This window comes from Anas platyrhynchos, chromosome 10 (genome assembly GCF_047663525.1).
Source record: "Anas platyrhynchos isolate ZD024472 breed Pekin duck chromosome 10, IASCAAS_PekinDuck_T2T, whole genome shotgun sequence".
In the NCBI taxonomy this organism is placed as follows: domain Eukaryota; kingdom Metazoa; phylum Chordata; class Aves; order Anseriformes; family Anatidae; genus Anas; species Anas platyrhynchos.
In genome coordinates this window covers 7,026,463-7,043,557 of record NC_092596.1, presented here as the reverse complement: position 1 = coordinate 7,043,557, position 17,095 = coordinate 7,026,463, and the positions used below count along the sequence as shown (strand labels likewise).

General features: G+C 48.1%; 1 protein-coding gene across 5 annotated transcripts in view; it reads right to left on the bottom strand.

The window, feature by feature from the left end:
- The window catches only part of NEXMIF (neurite extension and migration factor), a 133,072-nt gene that overhangs the window by 21,462 nt on the left and 94,515 nt on the right, over positions 1-17,095 (bottom strand). The window lies entirely within an intron of this gene.

Below are 17,095 nucleotides of genomic sequence, written 5' to 3'. Positions count from 1 at the left end.
TCCTCCTTAAAAGCAACGGTATTCCCGACGTGTAGCTTTCGCTCAGTCGCTGGCTATAAAGTTAAGATAAATCAGAAATGTTAAGGGCTTGCATTTCTGAGAAAATTAGGCTGGAATGATTAAAAACTCCAATCTGCAAAGGTTGAAAATTCAGTGAGATACGTGGGTGTTAACCTTACAAAAACACAAGGACCTCTCCAAAGCTAATTATGTATCAGGCTAGTCTAAAATAACAAAAGCCATTAAAGAATAGTTCAGGATGGAGATTTCTTGATGGGCAGAACAGCTTCATTTAAATAAACTTATTACCAAAATTCTCTTTCTACTGCAGTATTTACGTATAGGTCTACAAGACAGTATCTTAAAAGCTTCGCAAACCCTTCCTGTGAACCTAATCAGGAAATATGAGAGACCAAGGTCAAGTACATTAATATTACAGAAGCTTTCTAAGAATGGGGATGCTTCACAGTTCCTTGCACACTGGATATTATCGAATAACTCAGCTGAAGAATGGTGTGTAAAATTTTGTTTAAAGATATGGATTAATGCAGAGCCAGAATAGCGTAAGGAAATGGATTTCACAGAGGTACGCCGAAGGAAAGGCTCGGTCCTAAACTTTACGGTTCCCTCTTAAGATCCCCTATTAGAAATAGTTTCTTCTCATCACTGTTAACCACCAGGTTTAAGAAAAAGAAGAGAGAAAAAATGATTTTTTTTTTTCCTGCATGAATTTGTAATGCATTGAAGTTTGGACTAAAGAGGGCAATTAAGCCTGCTGGTGTTGGAGGAGGATATGAAAGCTCATCAGGATATTTGCAGTAACCCTAGTGGGGTAAACATTTCTCTTTTCTAATATCTCCAAATTAGAAATTTTATAGTGAAAAAGAAATCTTGGAAAGGCTCGTTTGTCTCTTATTAGCAATTAACATATATGGACTCAGGATAAAAAGTGCTAATTTCTAAAATACACAGAATTTTCATAAAAGCACGGGTAGAAAGAGCGAACATCGGAGCGCCTGGATTAGACACGGGAAGAAATGAATCTGGGGTGTCGGGAGGAAGGGCTCCTCCATCCCACCTCTCATACATACTGCCTTAATGCTTTCCTTACCACGGACATGCGATGGGCAGCATCAAAATCGAACACATCTGCTACAGACCTGGAGAATCCAGGTAAGCCAGGCTGCTAGGAAAGAGGCAGGGGTGAGAGCAGCCCCCAAAGGGTGCTCTGTTCCTCATTTACCTGCAGCCCCTCGGCCATTAAAGTTCCCAGCCAGAGCTCTTGGATATTCAGCAACGACTTGAAGTTTTATAAGGATTTTTCCTTATAAAAAGTTGACCATGTTGACAGCAGATGGCCTCTTCTATATGATTTCCTTTCTAAACTTTCAGCTCCGTGCCATTCCTGCACGCTCCCTGTGCTGGGAAAGGGAAGCCTGAGCTTTCAGCTCTGGAGCACGAAGCTGGGGTTACTCCTGCTGGTTTGCTCCTGCTTTCAAATCACACACGTGCACGCAAAAATGGGGAAGACGGGCACCAGGAAAACCACAAGCCTGAGCAGGCAGCTTAGCTGCTCTGCCCTGCTCCTGCCTCCTCGGAGCCTGGGGTCCCCCAGACAAGGCAAATCCTGACACGACTTACAGCAGCAACACCACGACCACTGACTGGAGCGTGTTGTCGCAACGGAGTGAGAGGTTTTACCCAGCTGGCACGGCTGGACCGCCACATTTTGCAGGTGAAATAGCTTCAAAGTCTCATTCTGTGATGTGCCTCTGAAGGAGCTGATGCTTCTGACTAAAAAGGGAATGGGGGTAGGTAGGAAAAGCAAATGATCAAAACACTTATCACACAGTGAAAAGAATTTATCAGGCCTGATAAGGTGTCTGAATTGATGATGATTATAAGATACCATCCATTTTTAGCTAATAATTCAGAAAAAGGATGAATTATTTGAGGAATAATATGTGATCATTTATTTAAAGACTTATTATAATGTATATGTTCTAGGAAGCAGAGTTAAGGTTGTACGAAGACGTTAACACTTGCATTTCCAGAGTGCTTTAACCAAAACCAGAGTGTTTAACCAAATGCAGAGATTTAATAGCCCTGTATTTGGCTCTAAAACCAAGTGGCTGGGTTAGTTTATAGGGCTCCTGCATTTATAAAACAGCAAGTAATTTTACAAGGCTGTTTTATACACATTCTACTTTTCTTCCACTTCTCTGCTCATGTTTAATAAATCTCCCAACATCTGCCTTTGAGAACTGGCTCATTTATTTAAAATTCCCAAACAATCCCATCCACGACTCCGCAGGCCTTAGCGGCTCACCCAATTAGCCCAAAGTGTCAATTAAATATAAAGATACGTCTCTTCATTTTCACTCGGAAAGGTTTTGGGTTCAGCCAAACGCTAAGGGCAACTTCTGAAGGCGAAATCCTGCCTTTGGAGAGGCTGCAGCTCCTAAGATATCGGTCCAAACCTCCATCTGTATCCAGGTAACAATCTGGAATGCTGATATTTAAGAGGAGAACTATCTGGACAGCTGCCCCAACTCCCTGGGAAGCAATGTTTAGTTAAAGTCTTGGATATCACTGAAAGAAGATGTGGAGATGTCACACTGTGGCTGAGGCATTTTTTCAAGTGTTGAATTATTCACCCGTGAATCTCAGATGTGAAATCCAAATGCTCCAGTACTGCCCTGGCTTTAGACAATGTCTAATTCCTTTCTGTGTCACGGCAGGGTCCCTTCATCAGCCTTCTTTCATCTCTAATCACAGTGAGGTCATGGATTATTACTCATATTCACTGCTCAGCTCAGAATCACCGAGCCCGGGACTCCGCCGTGCTCGCGTCCCCGGCCCTCTGCCCGTCGGCTCCCCTTCCATCCGGCTTTTTGGAACTGGGAAGTCACCAACTTTCCCTGCTCTTCATCCGCAGAAGCATAGCGGGAAGAAAAATCATAAACAAACGCATTTATCAGCTTTTGCTGGAGGTGTTGCTCTGCATATCGAGCTGCAATTGTTTCATTAGGAGGACCTCGGTTATGTCTGCAACGTTAACGAGTCTCGGAGAACAGAAGAAAAAAATCCTACAGGCAACGCCACAGAGAAGATAAATAGGTAAACATCCCGTGCCTGACATTAGTTAATACATCACAGCTTTATTCACTTAAGGCAGCCATGAAATCAATTCTTCAGTAAAAATAAAAAATTTGTACCCAAATCTGTGCTCGCAGTATCGGCGAGGCAAGACGCGATGCAACGGGAGCAAACGCGTGTCTGTGCGCTCAGCTTGAGCTCTGCCCATTTGTCTTTGCCTCATGCAAAGCCCTCCTAAGGACTTTGTTTTCCACAAATCAGGACTTTTTTCATTTTTCCTCAAAAGCAAATACTTCGGCTTTGTTCAACTTTCTCGTGAGTCACCACGGATCTATTCCCAGCCTCTCGAGGACACGGCCGCGATTTTCAAAGTATCCTGGGCAAATCAGTAGCGGTGATAGGAAACCTCAGGGACTACTAAAAATACCCTTCTCTTTGAAAATGCTAAAAAACCCCGCCCACATTTGAAACTGGTCAAAATCCCTCCTTCTTTCTGGATAAACTTCCGAGCCTCCCACCATGCAGAAGGAGACAAAGTCAAAACCAAGAAGCAAGCAGCCTGTTGATGCGTAACCCCAAAGTTTCACCGATTCCGCCAGAAAAACCAAGCCCAGACCCTGGTCAGCACATCACCAGCGACAGGAGTGGGTCTGTGGGGCCTTCCTGCAGATTCTGGCCCAGCAAACGCTTGCTGGGATGGGGATGCTCTGCAGTGCTGAGCCTCCAGGCTGTGCAGCCCGGTATTTGGTGAGAAGTGGGTGGTTTTTGCACAAGCACCACACGCTGCACCTTGAGGTGCTCCCCTGGGGCGCACCTTGCTCATGGCCCTGTGGTTATCACCCCTCCGCCACTTGTTGGTGCTGTCCCAGACCTCAACCATGCACAAAGATGAAAGGGGAGCCACGCCAACAGGAGTGCCTGGTTAAACTCAGCCCAAGGAGCAGCAAACCTCAGTTTCCAAGAGAAGGACACAAGCACTGGACAGCTGGACGTACCCGTGGGTACCCAGTGCCACCTGGACCAAGTTCTCCATTCACCCAGTAACAAAACAACCTCTGACAGTCATCACAAAGCCCTACAAAGAGCAACAAGAGGGAAACACAAAGGAAAACGGAGCCTGCAGGCTCTGCCGTGGCAGCAGAAGCATCATCGAAGAGGTGCAGTGCTGTCGTGGTGCTGCACGGTGCCACCAGTGCCCCAAGGAGCTCGCGGCCACAGCCAGCGGTGCCAACGCTTCTGGGTGCATCCGTCCCTCGTGGGGCTGCCAGAGGATGGCCAGGAACACAGTGGGTTTTCCCACCACACAAGCTATAGCAGGCTCTTTTGCCTGAAATTCACCCAGATTCGAGGTTCTCCAAGGGATCTACCAAATCCAGACAATTCCCTGTCTTTTTTCTTTGTTCCCTTGTAGGCTTACGTTCTTACTCCCCAGTCTGCAGCTAAAGGATGCACAAGGGGATCTTGGGGATCCTGCGCTTGGTACAACCAACTTGAATCCCATTTCAGATTTTCCAAACTGCTTAGTGCCTTCTGGACAGCAGCCATCATTTACGTGGGGGCTTTCATCTATTTCAAGCTGAAATTGATTGGCAATTTTGAAGAACGCACAGCAAATTGCTGCTCTAATCACAGCAACTCGAGCCACGCAACTATGTTAAAATAGCATTAGTGCTGATCCAGAAGCCGAGGACGGCAAGGAAGTGCTGAGTTAAGGTTTCCTGCACGGGGTCCTTCATCTTGTCCACCTGTATCTGGATGCTGCAGCCCTCCGTGGTTTTTTCCTGGTGGCGTTTTGAGACTCCAGATGGCTGCTCACCAACCCAGCAGTAACACCGCTTGGTATTTCAGTGGCAGTTTGTGGCTCCTAAGCACTGGGGTAGGCTTTCAGCGGGCTGGCTTGCTCGGGGAGCTGGGTGCTGATTTCCCCAGGCTGCAGGCACCTGCGGGTGCTACCTGCTGCCGACACGCAGCGCTTACCGGGACGGATCTGCAACCCCGTGGCTTGTAAATGCCAGCGTCAACTGCACCTGGAAAAGACTACTCAGACAGCTGAAAAATAACACAGCCCTCCAAGGAAACACTGACAGATGCAGAATAAGGAGAAGATTTTTGAATTCCTCTTACGCCAAATCCTTTTAGCAGAGACAGGGAGAGACAGGGAAGCAGCAGGGAAGCCGGTGATCTGCTCCCAGCGTGTGGGTGCCGGTGCCTGCTCTGCCTCCCTCTGGGCACCGCAGCTCCCACGTCCAGGAGCCCTGGGGAGCGCCACCTTTGGCCCTGTCACCTACCAGGCGGCAAGGACAGGGCGTGCTTCCAGCCCCTGATCTCCTCGGGGGTGCAACCGCAGCATCTGTTCCGTGGCGGAGACACACAGCTGAAGCGCACAGCCTACAGCACACTCTGCAAAGCGCCTTCTTCTCCATGCGTTGCTTTCCAGCTCGACAGTTAGGATTAAAAAAAAAATAATAATAAAACAAAGGAAAAAAAAGAAGCAGAGTTGCATCCAGATAAAGCAAACCAGACCCCAAGCAGGGGCAGTGAACTCCCCGCTTTGGTGTAGGGGTAGAGGGGCACGATGTGGGGAAGGGGCTGGGCAGGATCAGGCCAGCACGTGGAACAGACACAGGGAAATGCAGCAAGGGCTCTGCAGCAGGAGGTGTGGATCCCAGACCTCCAGGTGGGAAAGCGTGGCTCCGTGCCCCGGTGAGCGTCCCCATTACTGACCGTCCTCGCCAGCAGATGGGGAAGGAACAATTCCCTCGCCACCAGCTGACAAACACAAAGGTGGTAGGGAAGGGAAAATCGCCCAGCCCTCCCCTTCCGTGCATTTCGCTTACACCGGTGAGATCTCCTCTACAATGGATTAAATCAAAGTCCATCGCCAAGTTCAAGAACACGTTTAATGCAGATCTATTCATTTCAAGGAGGGTCTGCACAATAGATAGCTTTCCCCTTCAAAAATTATTCAAACCTGCACGCTTCCTTTTCATTCTTCTGTATCTTAACATTTAAAAGAGAAATACAGCATATTTGTAACTGGAGAAACGTTGTACAAATCATAGCCTGCTGTAAAAAGTGTATTTCACAAAGACTTTACATGGTACAGGGACAAGGACCACTTGTTGATAAATTACTTTCACTCAGAGAGTGGAAAGACATATTTGTGTGCACTATAAGTGGTGCTATTGTGGAGCAATTTGATGGAAGTCCAGTAAAACAAGGTGTGCAGGTTTCATTTAACCTCATCTAAATCAAATTAATGGCCAGGGACGGCGTCTGTGGACAAAGCGGAGCGCCGGGCGTGCGTGCGACAAAGCGTGCCTGCTGAGCTGAGAAACATCTCTGCCAAATCGTCCCCTTCCTGCTGCCCTCACCCCTTCGGGACCCACCTGTAATAAGAAGGGAACGGGCAGCTTCACGGTGCAGCTTCAACGCCCCGTGAGTTTTGGATGAGGGATGCAGCACAAAGCCCGTGGCTCCCCGTCCCTGCAGGGTGTCAGGGTGACCTGCACAAAGCCAGCTCCGGGAAGACACGAGGGTGTGCTACCAGAAAGCTTTGCTCCTCGCTGCCTCTGCTAGTGGGACTAGGAAAAGAGGAATAACCGTGCCTGGAAATGCTGCCTCCTCCCCTGAACGAGGCTGTTAATCCTGGAGGTTCAGACTGCTGGAAGTTAGTGACAAACGGGTCGGCTAAAAATGACCTCGGATTTCATTATGGCTAATAAAAGCTGGGGAAAAAAACACAAACTCCCAAATGTGCATTACGAATTGTCTGTAGCAACTCCTTCAAAAGTATCTGGGTGAAAGCAAATGATACGCAGGCACTCTGACGTGCAGCAAATAAATCGAGCCTGCCTCTGGGAGCAGGCACCCAGGGGCTGCAGCCCTCTGTGCACCAACGCTAGGACCCACCAGATCTGCTCCTGGCCACAGCCGCGACGCGTGAGCTGAGCAGGCTGCTGCACCGAGGAAAACCACAGCAGGGACAAAGCTGGCACAGCGACAGCCTGTGGAAGAAACTTAACAGCTCTGCAGAAATTAAGTGGTCCTCGGGCTGTGCCCACAGCTCTCGTTTAAGGAAAAGATGTTAGCACAACATCCTGAAGTCACTTAGAGGATTCCTGTCCATTACCATGGAGAGATGATGCTGTGAATGATGCAGCAGGCAGAGCCTGATTTTTCACCCTGGATCTTAAAAATGGGGATTGGCATGTCGAAGTATATCCAAAGAGCGGGGGAAAGGCTGCTTTCACAGCAGGACAAGGCCTGCAGCAATTTAAAGTGATGGCTTTTGGCATGCCACGTTTGAGAGGTTAATGGAGAAGGTATTGGATGGCTTGTCTCTCAGCCTGTTTGTTAAACCTACATGATGTCCTGGTGCACGCTAAAAATCTCTGAGCAGGAACTGATAAATGGGCCGCAGCGAGCTTAGGGCTGCGGAGCTGAACGCGGCCCCAAAGAGATGTGAGTTGCTTCAGAAAGAGCCAATTTACCCCGGCGAGGTGGGAGCTGGCAGCGGCTGGATGAGAGCAGGGCTGCGGGGACCGGGCAGCCCCACGCACGGGGACACACAGAGCAGGAAAGGGCTTGGGTTGTGGTGTCTGGGTTTGTCTGCCAGTCCGACAGCATTTCCAAATGCTGCAGCCTGAGAAAACAGAGCTGTTCTGTCAGCAGGCAGAAGTGACAGCCAGGTTTGAGATGCTTTCATAGGATTTTATAGGATGGCAGGCTTAGGGTTTAGGGTTCAGGATCAGCCCTACCTGAAACGCACACCATTCTTCAGGCAGGAGTGGCTTCCTGCAGCAACAACTAACAGCTATGGAAAAGATGCAATTAAACCGCTTGGTGATTAACCTATCAAACATTTTCACTGCTGTTTGGGAACAACTTTCTGGAAACGACAGGGCACCCTGATGTGCAGTGGGTTCAGGAAGCTGGAGAGGCTTCAGAAAGCCCTCTACAGAGCCCACGAGGCTGCAAACCCTGCCCCATGGGAAGGTCCTTGTGGACCTCAGGGTTTGCTCAGAAGGATGTCTGAGCGACGGAGCCCTGTGTGTAGTTACAGGGCTTCAGCTGAGCAGTGCTTTTTGCAGAGGGCCACACATACACCAAAAAACACCCAACCCAAGCAAGCACAGAAACACAGCTCGGTGTGGAAGAGACCTCTGAGGTACACGCTGACTAAAGGCATCTCCAAGACCTGAGAATATAAAACATTCCCTTGTCTTTTTCTTTGGTTTGGGTCAAGGAAATACCTGGCCATGCCGAACTTGCCCTCCCACCCTTTCCATGCATAAAGCCGAGCCCTGGTGAGGTTTATTCCTGAAGGGGCGAGCAGCCCGGTGCCGTGTCTCCATGCCAGGTGAGCAAAGAGCTGTCCAGAAATGAAACCACCTTATCCCAAAAGCAAACGATGCACGTTTTGCTGTACAGTCACCTTGCCTATTACACACCGTGCCCATTCCCAAAAGCGGGTGTCACCACTGTGCCTCCACCCTGCTGAAGGGCGTTCGTCCTCCTTTCTTGCAGCAAGTTGTATTTTCTCTCAAGAGCAACCAGATCTCTGGGTTGAATTGGCCCCACTGGGTCAGGTCATTGCTGTAACTCCCCCGCTGACCAGCACACGCTTCTTTTCCAGCTTGCTGTTAGGTTTTCCTAGCATTGATTTGCTAATATTTCATTAATACGTCCCTGATATGTGTTCTTTGTGTAGCTTGGGAAAAAATGACATCGTTACTCTCACTCTTTAGATCCGATTGTGTGCGGGAGGTGAAGTGCCACTGAATTTATGCTAAGATTTTAAAGGATGCTATCAATTTGAAACTCACAAAGTACTTCAATTTTTTTCACCTCAGTTAACAATCTAGCAGCACTGCAGAAGTGAAGGATTTCAAATGATCTAAATTTAGTGCTTCCAGCTCCCCCAGTACCATCATCTCTGACTGTCTGGTGTTTTTCCCAGTGCTTGAGCTCCTGGAGTCAGCGATGACATGACAGCATCACCTACAACACAGCTATGTGCCCAGCCTGCCAGACTGCAGAGAAGCACTTGAAAATCTGACCCAGGTATGAGCTAGAGGCTCAAAGAACAAAATCACACAACAGGAATACAGATTTTTTTTTTCCTTTTTTTTTAAAAATGGCACGATTCAAGCCAGTCTTGCAACTTCTGAACACATGGGGATTAGCCATGCTACTTCTTTTTTACCTCTTATCCATCCTGGTCATATTTTACCCTGAGCTCATCCTACTGATGTTGGCTGCTCCAGCTCCTGTTCTGCTTTGCCTTTGTGAAGCCACCATTGCGTCAAATGATGCTGACTGCTCAGCACACAAAGCTACAGGGCACTCTATTATTCCCCCTTTTTCCAAAGCTCCCAAAAAAAAAAAAAAAAAGTTTTTAGATGGCCTATGAGATTAGACAGAATAGTACGCAAATAAGAGTTGTACGTGGTATCAACTCACTATGCAAAGGTCCCTGTTATGTGCACATGCTCTTCCTCATGCTACAAGCTGAAGAAAAACTGAAGGAGTGCAACAGTTTTTGGGGAAGTCATAGATTCTTGAAAACCCTATAACGTGTAGACACGTATCACCCATAAAAATATTCCAGTGCAAGTTAAAATCTATCTTTTAAGAACACAGCTCTAAAACGCTTCAATGGATGGAAACCATTTTCGGTTTTCAATTTTTTTCTTAAATTGCATCTGGGCTGACAGCTTGAACACTGAGCTGCAGCCTGTGAGACAGAAATACCAACTCAATCCCAACAGTAGTGCTGCTACCAGTTGCTATAATGATCTTAATCAAAGCGTATTGTGATAAAAAAGGACTCTGGTTTGACTGCCTCTGGCATATCCTAGCTATCCTAGTGTCCAGATTTCACGTTATTGCAGGGAACCTGCCTAAAAGGTATTCCAGGAACGGAAGCGACAGCTTTTCCAAGGTGCTAATGGTATTTCACATGGTGTTAGAGAACAGCCCCCAGCCGGATCCTTGCCAGCGCCCTCCCAGCTGCCGTGCGTGGGACCCACGGACCCCCAGCGGGCCCCAGCCCCGTGATGCTCAGAGCCGCATGGGGACAGGCACAAATTATCCCTGCTGCGAAAAAGTTACGCTCTAGTTCATGGCAAAACGCGACAGGTGCTGCAACACAGGCGGGGGAATGTGAGGAGGAGGAAAGTAACGCGAACGGGAACAAGAGCCTGGATAGACGAGCAGCGCACAGGGAGATGCTCTATTTAAGCACTACACCAGCTCCAAGTTAAGCAAACAAGTCGATGAAACAAATAATGCATTCCTGCCTCCCACATGCTGATGGATACCACGGCAGAAATGGGTCGCGTAAGTTCAGGTACCGACAGCACGTCAGGAAATAAATACTCCTTGTGCCACACACGGCCCTGCGTAGCTGCCTGTCGGCGAGATGTGTGCTGCTGCAGCAGGCGGGCTGCGTCCCTGGGCATGTTTTAACCACAATGAAAGGCAGCCCCTCCGTCAGACCACAGAGGAAGGGGGTGGTTTACAGCCAGAAAACCGCATCTTGTGTGCTACAACACAGAATTGGTGCATCGGAGAGGCATCGGCCATGTGGGACACACGTAGTGCACCTAGTGCAGGCAGCACCTCGTCCTGACAAGACTCAAAGCATGATGCTAGGAATACCTTTAAACACCTGGATTTATGTATACAGATACATAAAGTATGTAAAAGGGAAAAGAGAAAACCAAAAGCGTCAGGATCAATCCAGCAGTGACAGCGGGCGAGGCCTCGGGGCCTGCAGGCCTCACAGCTGAGGCGAGGGCCAGGCGGACGCGCGCCACGTCCCAGGTCCAGGGGCACCAAATTGGTTCTCCTCACAAGGAGCCAACTCTTTGTCAAAGCGTTTTGGCTCCACGATGGCATTTCTAGTGTCCTGCTGTACAGTCGGCTACAGAAAAGAGGAGAAATGACAGAAATGCAGCTCCCTTCATGCTATCTCTAAGCACTGATTAATTACAGTGGTTTAGATGATAACAACATCCCTGCAGCTCCCGTGCAGGGCCGGGCAGAAAGGTGTTTTGTGGGCAGATCTCAGATGGCTGGGGGATTACAGAACAGCTGCAGCCCTCCACGAGCTCTCCTCCCTGCTCAGACCACAAACTCGCCGTCCTTTCCTAATTTCCAAGGCAGGCTACCACCGCGTTTGAAGCTGACGTCTACTTCAGTGTATTTGCCAAGGAATCTAACATACAACATACCGCTCCTTGAGCGTGCTTTGACTAAGACAACCCTAAAGATCACTGGTTGCAGTACCACTTGAAACAAAGCAATAACACTTTAATCTCTAATTGTAGTCCAAGGAAAACACCTTTCCTGGACAAATGTCCCTACTCGTGGCGTTCAGCACCTGGAGGGGTTCAGCAAACCTGCAGCCACCACCCGAACCATCGCACATCTGCCCTGATGTGAGCCCAGAGAAACTCTGCTGACTGCAGAATAACACAGCCCTCTCTGGTGAAAAGGCCTTTATCATCGTGTTTGAGTGTCTTATATAAGATTGCTATAAATTGGTACCAAAAAAAAAAAAAAAAAAGGCAAGTAATTATGCTACTGCCTTGTAAGCTTTGATTCTGTGCTGTTTGGGCACAATCTCAGGATTTATTGTTAGACTTAGGAGGCTAATGCAGAGAACAGCAAAGGCTTGGAGGTGGGGTGGTCTACCTTTCAAGCCCCCATGTAAAAAGGAGATTTCCTTAGAATTTCACAGCCTCACAGACACGACTAGAGAGAGGCAGGAGACATTTCTGCCCTTTCCTGACAGCTTATGTATTATTCCTTAAAAAAAAATTTAAAAAAGGAGAAGAAAAGAAAAACTTTCAGAGAAATACGGAGCCTTTATTCCCTTGTGTTGTTTAAACCTTTTTTCATGGCACCACACAATGAGCTTTCTTCAGGAAGTAGAACAGTAGCTTTTCCTAAGACCACAGTGAAGCAGTTACAGCTTCAGTGCTTTGAGAAGGTGCTGGGTAAAAAAGAAAAAAAGGAGAAGAAGAAGAAACCAAAAGAGAGAGAGAGAATGAATGAGGGTACAATAGGGAACATGAATTGCTGAGGGAAAGGGAAAAAAAAAAAATCAAGTGTAGGTATAATTGCAAAGCACCAGCACACTTCTGGCACTAGGGAAAAAGGGATTGTAGATGATTCAGGAGTATGACAAAGAATCCCTTCAACAAGTTGTCTTTTATCACAACTTTGCTGCTATACAGCTACACTGCAACAGGGAGAAATTGCATCATGTCAACAGCAAGTTTATAGAGATAAACTGACTCTGAAGACAGTGGAAATATGCTGGCAGTTACTTTGTGTTTTGCTTATCGCGCTGCAATAAATTTACCGAGAGCAGCATAAACAGGATATTTGAAACAAAAATACGCTGCGCTCTGAGAAGCCAGCTCCTTCACAGCCTCCGCTGCTGCCCGGCCACACCGCAGCCCCACGGGCACCAGAGAAGCCTTCACACAGCACCTGCCCCAGCAAAACAGCAGCTTTGCCCTACCAAAGGCTAAAAACCGAAAGAATGGGGAGCTCAGGAGCAAGGAGCTCCTCAACGCCGTGGCGGTGCTATGTTCTTGACGGCTTTTCCTGCATCCCTCTGTAGGATCCTGCACCCTCCCCGCTCCTCGCCCCTCTGCTCCATCCCGGGGAATGGCTTCTGGTTTAAATGCAAATAGTGAGCACGCAGTCATCGGATCTTTTTTTAAATTCTGAAAGCTGAGACTTCTAAGTTTATCTCAGAAGGACACTGGAAAGATGAATAGAGAGAAATTATGCAGAGAAAGAGAAAATATTCAAAGAGTAGAATTATGTATGCATAATTGCCTGGCTCCCTGGGGTGCATGGGCGAGTACACCAAGTCACTTTGTGAAATCATTCCCCACAACTCCTGTATCCTAATTATAGTGCTGTAAGTGGGGAGAAGCTAATTTTTCAACAGTCCTGATGGGGTAACTGGAAGAACCAAGAGGATGCTGTTAACCCCTTGTCTACTGCAGGTCTGCAAGCAGATGAGCAAACACAGAGGAAAGAAATGAGGTGCCAGTGAGCCACAGTGTCTTTTCCTGGCTGGTTTGAAAGCGTCCTGTGTTGGGGACAGAGACAGGAACCAAGCAGAGGCTTCCAGCAGCCAGCCTGGGGAGATGAAGGGCAGAGGAGAAGAAACAGGTCTGAATGGAAACACACCACCAGACAGCACCTCTACCCAGACATCAAAGAAGTCTGGAGGCAGTGTCACAGTGCCTTCCCTCTGTACAGCATGCACAGAAGGAAAAGCTTCATAAACCCTAAATATGTCTGTAAAGGAACCACTTTATCCAGCCAGAAAGCGCAGTCACACACCTGTGTGGCACAGTGCCACGTAGCTTGGTGCCATACAATCATTTAGGGCAGCGAGCGCTCCATCCAGCGCTCCTCGAGGCCAGCCTGCACGTAGGGATGTGTTTCCAGCGCTGACCTGCTAACCCAAAGCCCTGGCAGGTTGAACATGCATCTGACAGCTCAACACCCTGCCACACGTGGCAGAGAGACGAGCCTTACCCCAACACACTGAGTGCCATGGGATGGGTGCCAATCACCATGCTCAAGGCTCACTTGACTAGCAAGCTCTCAAAACTACAGATTTTGGACAAACTTTTCAGCCCTACCTCTTCCCCAGGAAGAGTCAGGAGTCCCGGCAGGACAGCCCTACCCCAGCCCGTGCCTGGGGCTTTAGCGAGGGCAGAAATCAGCCACGAGCCATGACTTATGCTTACCAAGCTCAACAGGTTTAAGCTGACTATATACCTTAATATATACCTTATACCTTATACCTTAAAGGAGGCTGTAGAGAGGTGAGGGTTGGCCTGTTCTCCCACGTGCCTGGTGACAGGACGAGGGGGAATGGGCTAAAGTTGCGCCAGGGGAGTTTTAGGTTAGATGTTAGGAAGAGCTTCTTTACTGAAAGGGTTGTGAGGCATTGGAACAGGCTGCCCAGGGAGGTGGTGGAGTCACCATCCCTGGAAGTCTTCAAAAGACGTTTAGATGTAGAGCTTAGGGATATGGTTTAGTGGGGACTGTTCGTGTTAGGTTAGAGGTTGGACTCGATGATCTTGAGGTCTCTTCCAACCTAGAAATTCTGTGATTCTGTGATTCTGTGACTAAAAAAACACTTCCAGAATTCCTTGAATTCTCCAATTTTGACTAAAATCGTCGCTACTATTTTGACCAAATTCCCTTTAAATTTCTTATGTTTGTTCTCATTTACTTAAGATTCTTCAAAAGGTTCCAGTACATATTGGTTTTCCTTATCAAAATAGATGCAGGTGAGCAATAGCAAAAAGGAAAAGAAAAAAAAAGAAAAGCAAGCCTACCCATTTACCCATGTTGAGTAGGTCAATACTGTTTTTCCTCAGCCAGCCCCGACACAACACCACTAAAAACCAGCATTTTATAGATGTTCATGGGATTTAAGACCAGAAGGGACCACCAGCTTGCTTAAGAGGACCTCCTACAATAATAGGCAATTAAATTTTGCCCAGTCACCTCCTCATTGAGGCCAATTATTTGTTCAGAGGATAATTTCCAGAAAGACATGCTTGACTTCAAGCATTGATCTCAGCACGTGAAGAACTCTCAGCGCAGTCTTACAAGTGATGAACTCTCTGCCAAGCCCATATTAATATCTAACCCTTAAGTTCCAAAAATTAAATATTCGAGTCAAATTGAATATACGTTCTTGGCCAAAGTAATAGATACAATTTTACTACTTAATCCTCTCACACTGTCTCAAGCTTCCTCAAATTACAGCCGTCTGAACTGTGATCTCAGCTCTCCTGTGCTTAACAAACTAATTAGGCCAAGGGTGGCCAAACTTCCCAACTTCCTAAAACCTCTGTCTGGCCAGGAGCCACGGGAGGATGCCAGCTGGGGTGCAAGGGGACGGAGAGGAACGAGGAGCAGAAGCGGGTCCCACCTGGGTGACTTGGCCCCAGAGGCCTGTATGGTAAGGCAGGGGGATGAATAACGATGTTGGACTGAAGAAAACACAAAATCTGTATAGACCGAAAGAGGTTTTTATTCCCTTGCCTATTTTCTGGTTTGGAAATAGAGAATTCTGTTCAGTCTGAGGAAGTCGCGTCACTCGCAGGCCCTCATTAGACACGTGGAGGACCAGGCCCGCAGTGGCACCTCTGGGGGACGAAGAGGTGACGGTCACGGACTCCTTTACATGAACCAAGGGGCTCAGACCCTCCTTGCCCTCTTTCAGAAGAAGTCCCTAAACACCAAAAGACCAGGGGATCCTGGAGCTGTTGCACTTAGCAGAAGGAAATGTGCACTGAAACAAACACAAGTGCTCTTCCTTCCAGGCCAGCATCCTCCAGTCATGTGGAAAGTCCTTGTTTCGGGACCAAAGACCGTTCAAGCGCTCGGTGCAAAGCGAACAGGTTTTTAAAAAAACTGAGGAAGAGCCTCAAAACCCTGCTCTTCAGGGCACTGCCCCTGGCTGAGGTGACTGTGGTTTGTAACCTTCCTTTGGGTGACGGTGGGAGTCCTGCTGTCTGCACAAAAGCACTTCTCTTGTCCTTGGGAAAAGAGAGGAAAGAGAAATCCTAGGCTAATAGCACTGAAAAATCAGAGGCAAAGAAAAAATCAAGGATGAGAAGTAGGTCTGGACCACAACATGCTAACAGGAGCGCCTCACCTCTAGCTCTGATCTAGACCCAGAGCAGAAGCGAACCAAGAATTTCCTGACAGATGGTTTATTGCTGAGTGTTTCCGAGCCTGCCATAAACATCAGCAGCACGATAGCCTCCTGCTCGATGGTACAACAGAAATGACAGCACCTGAGCAGAGACAAACGTCTGTCTGCACTTAAAGGTGGTCCTGTCTGAACAAAGATTTGCAAATAAATCTGTACCAATTGAGTTAACCTCTCTGGGTGAGCTTGAGGGTTGTCAGTGTAAGAGCCATCAACCATGCTAACTTTGTATTTCTGGTATTTGTCAAGTGCCCCAGAGTGTTCCCAAACTAAGAGCACGTACAGACGTCACGATGATGTCATCTAAATTCTGTTTGATGCAGCATCGCTGCGGGTCGGTACGAGGGTGAGGTCACAGCCTTACGCTGTAATGCTGAACGTGTCTGCCTCTTGTAGGCAAAACTGGGGAAGAGCTTAAGGAGGATCTGTAGGTTTGGGAGACATTCCTGCAGGAATCTGCCTAAACCACTTTCAGTATAAGATAAGAACAGGCGTGCAAATGTCAGAAAGACACAGCTGGGGTTTCACCAGGACACGCATCACTGGGCGATGGGAAATGAAGGGGTGCAGAGGCTGGGACTGCGGGAACATCGGGCAGCCAGGGGGGATCTGGGCCCTGCAGCGAGGACCTCAGTAACAGCACTGCAGTGCACTGCAAAGAGAGGCACATTAAAAAATACAAGCCCTAAAAGAAGATCAAGAGAGGCACATTAAAAAAATACAAGCCCTAAAAGAAGATCAAATTCCCTTCACCAGCTGGCTAAGAGGGTGTCAGGGGACGGAGGACAAACCCTCTCTGTTTGCTTAGCTGGGTCCTGGCACCTCCAGGGGACAGAGCTGGGGCCACAGCACGGAGGGGAGGCTCCGAGATGGGACAAGCTGTGAAGCACGATCCCAGCAAGTCTCACCCAGAGCCAGCCCCTCGGCAATAAGCAGAGACCAGGCGCAGAGGAGGAGAGCACGTGTGTCACTCTTCAACCCTTGGAGCTTCAATTAGGCGCGGATGATATTCTGACAAGATCGATGAATCCTGATATAGCAGCACTCAAGATAAATGTCGCTTCAGAAGGGCTCTTGTGTTGGTATTTGGAGTGAAGAGGAGTTTGGGGGGGGTGGGGGGAAGGATGGGAAACAAAGGAACATCAACAACCGTTGGAAGCGCTGTGCCACCTTTTGTACAATCAGATGTTTCTCAGGGTGATACTTTAGAGCTACCTGCAA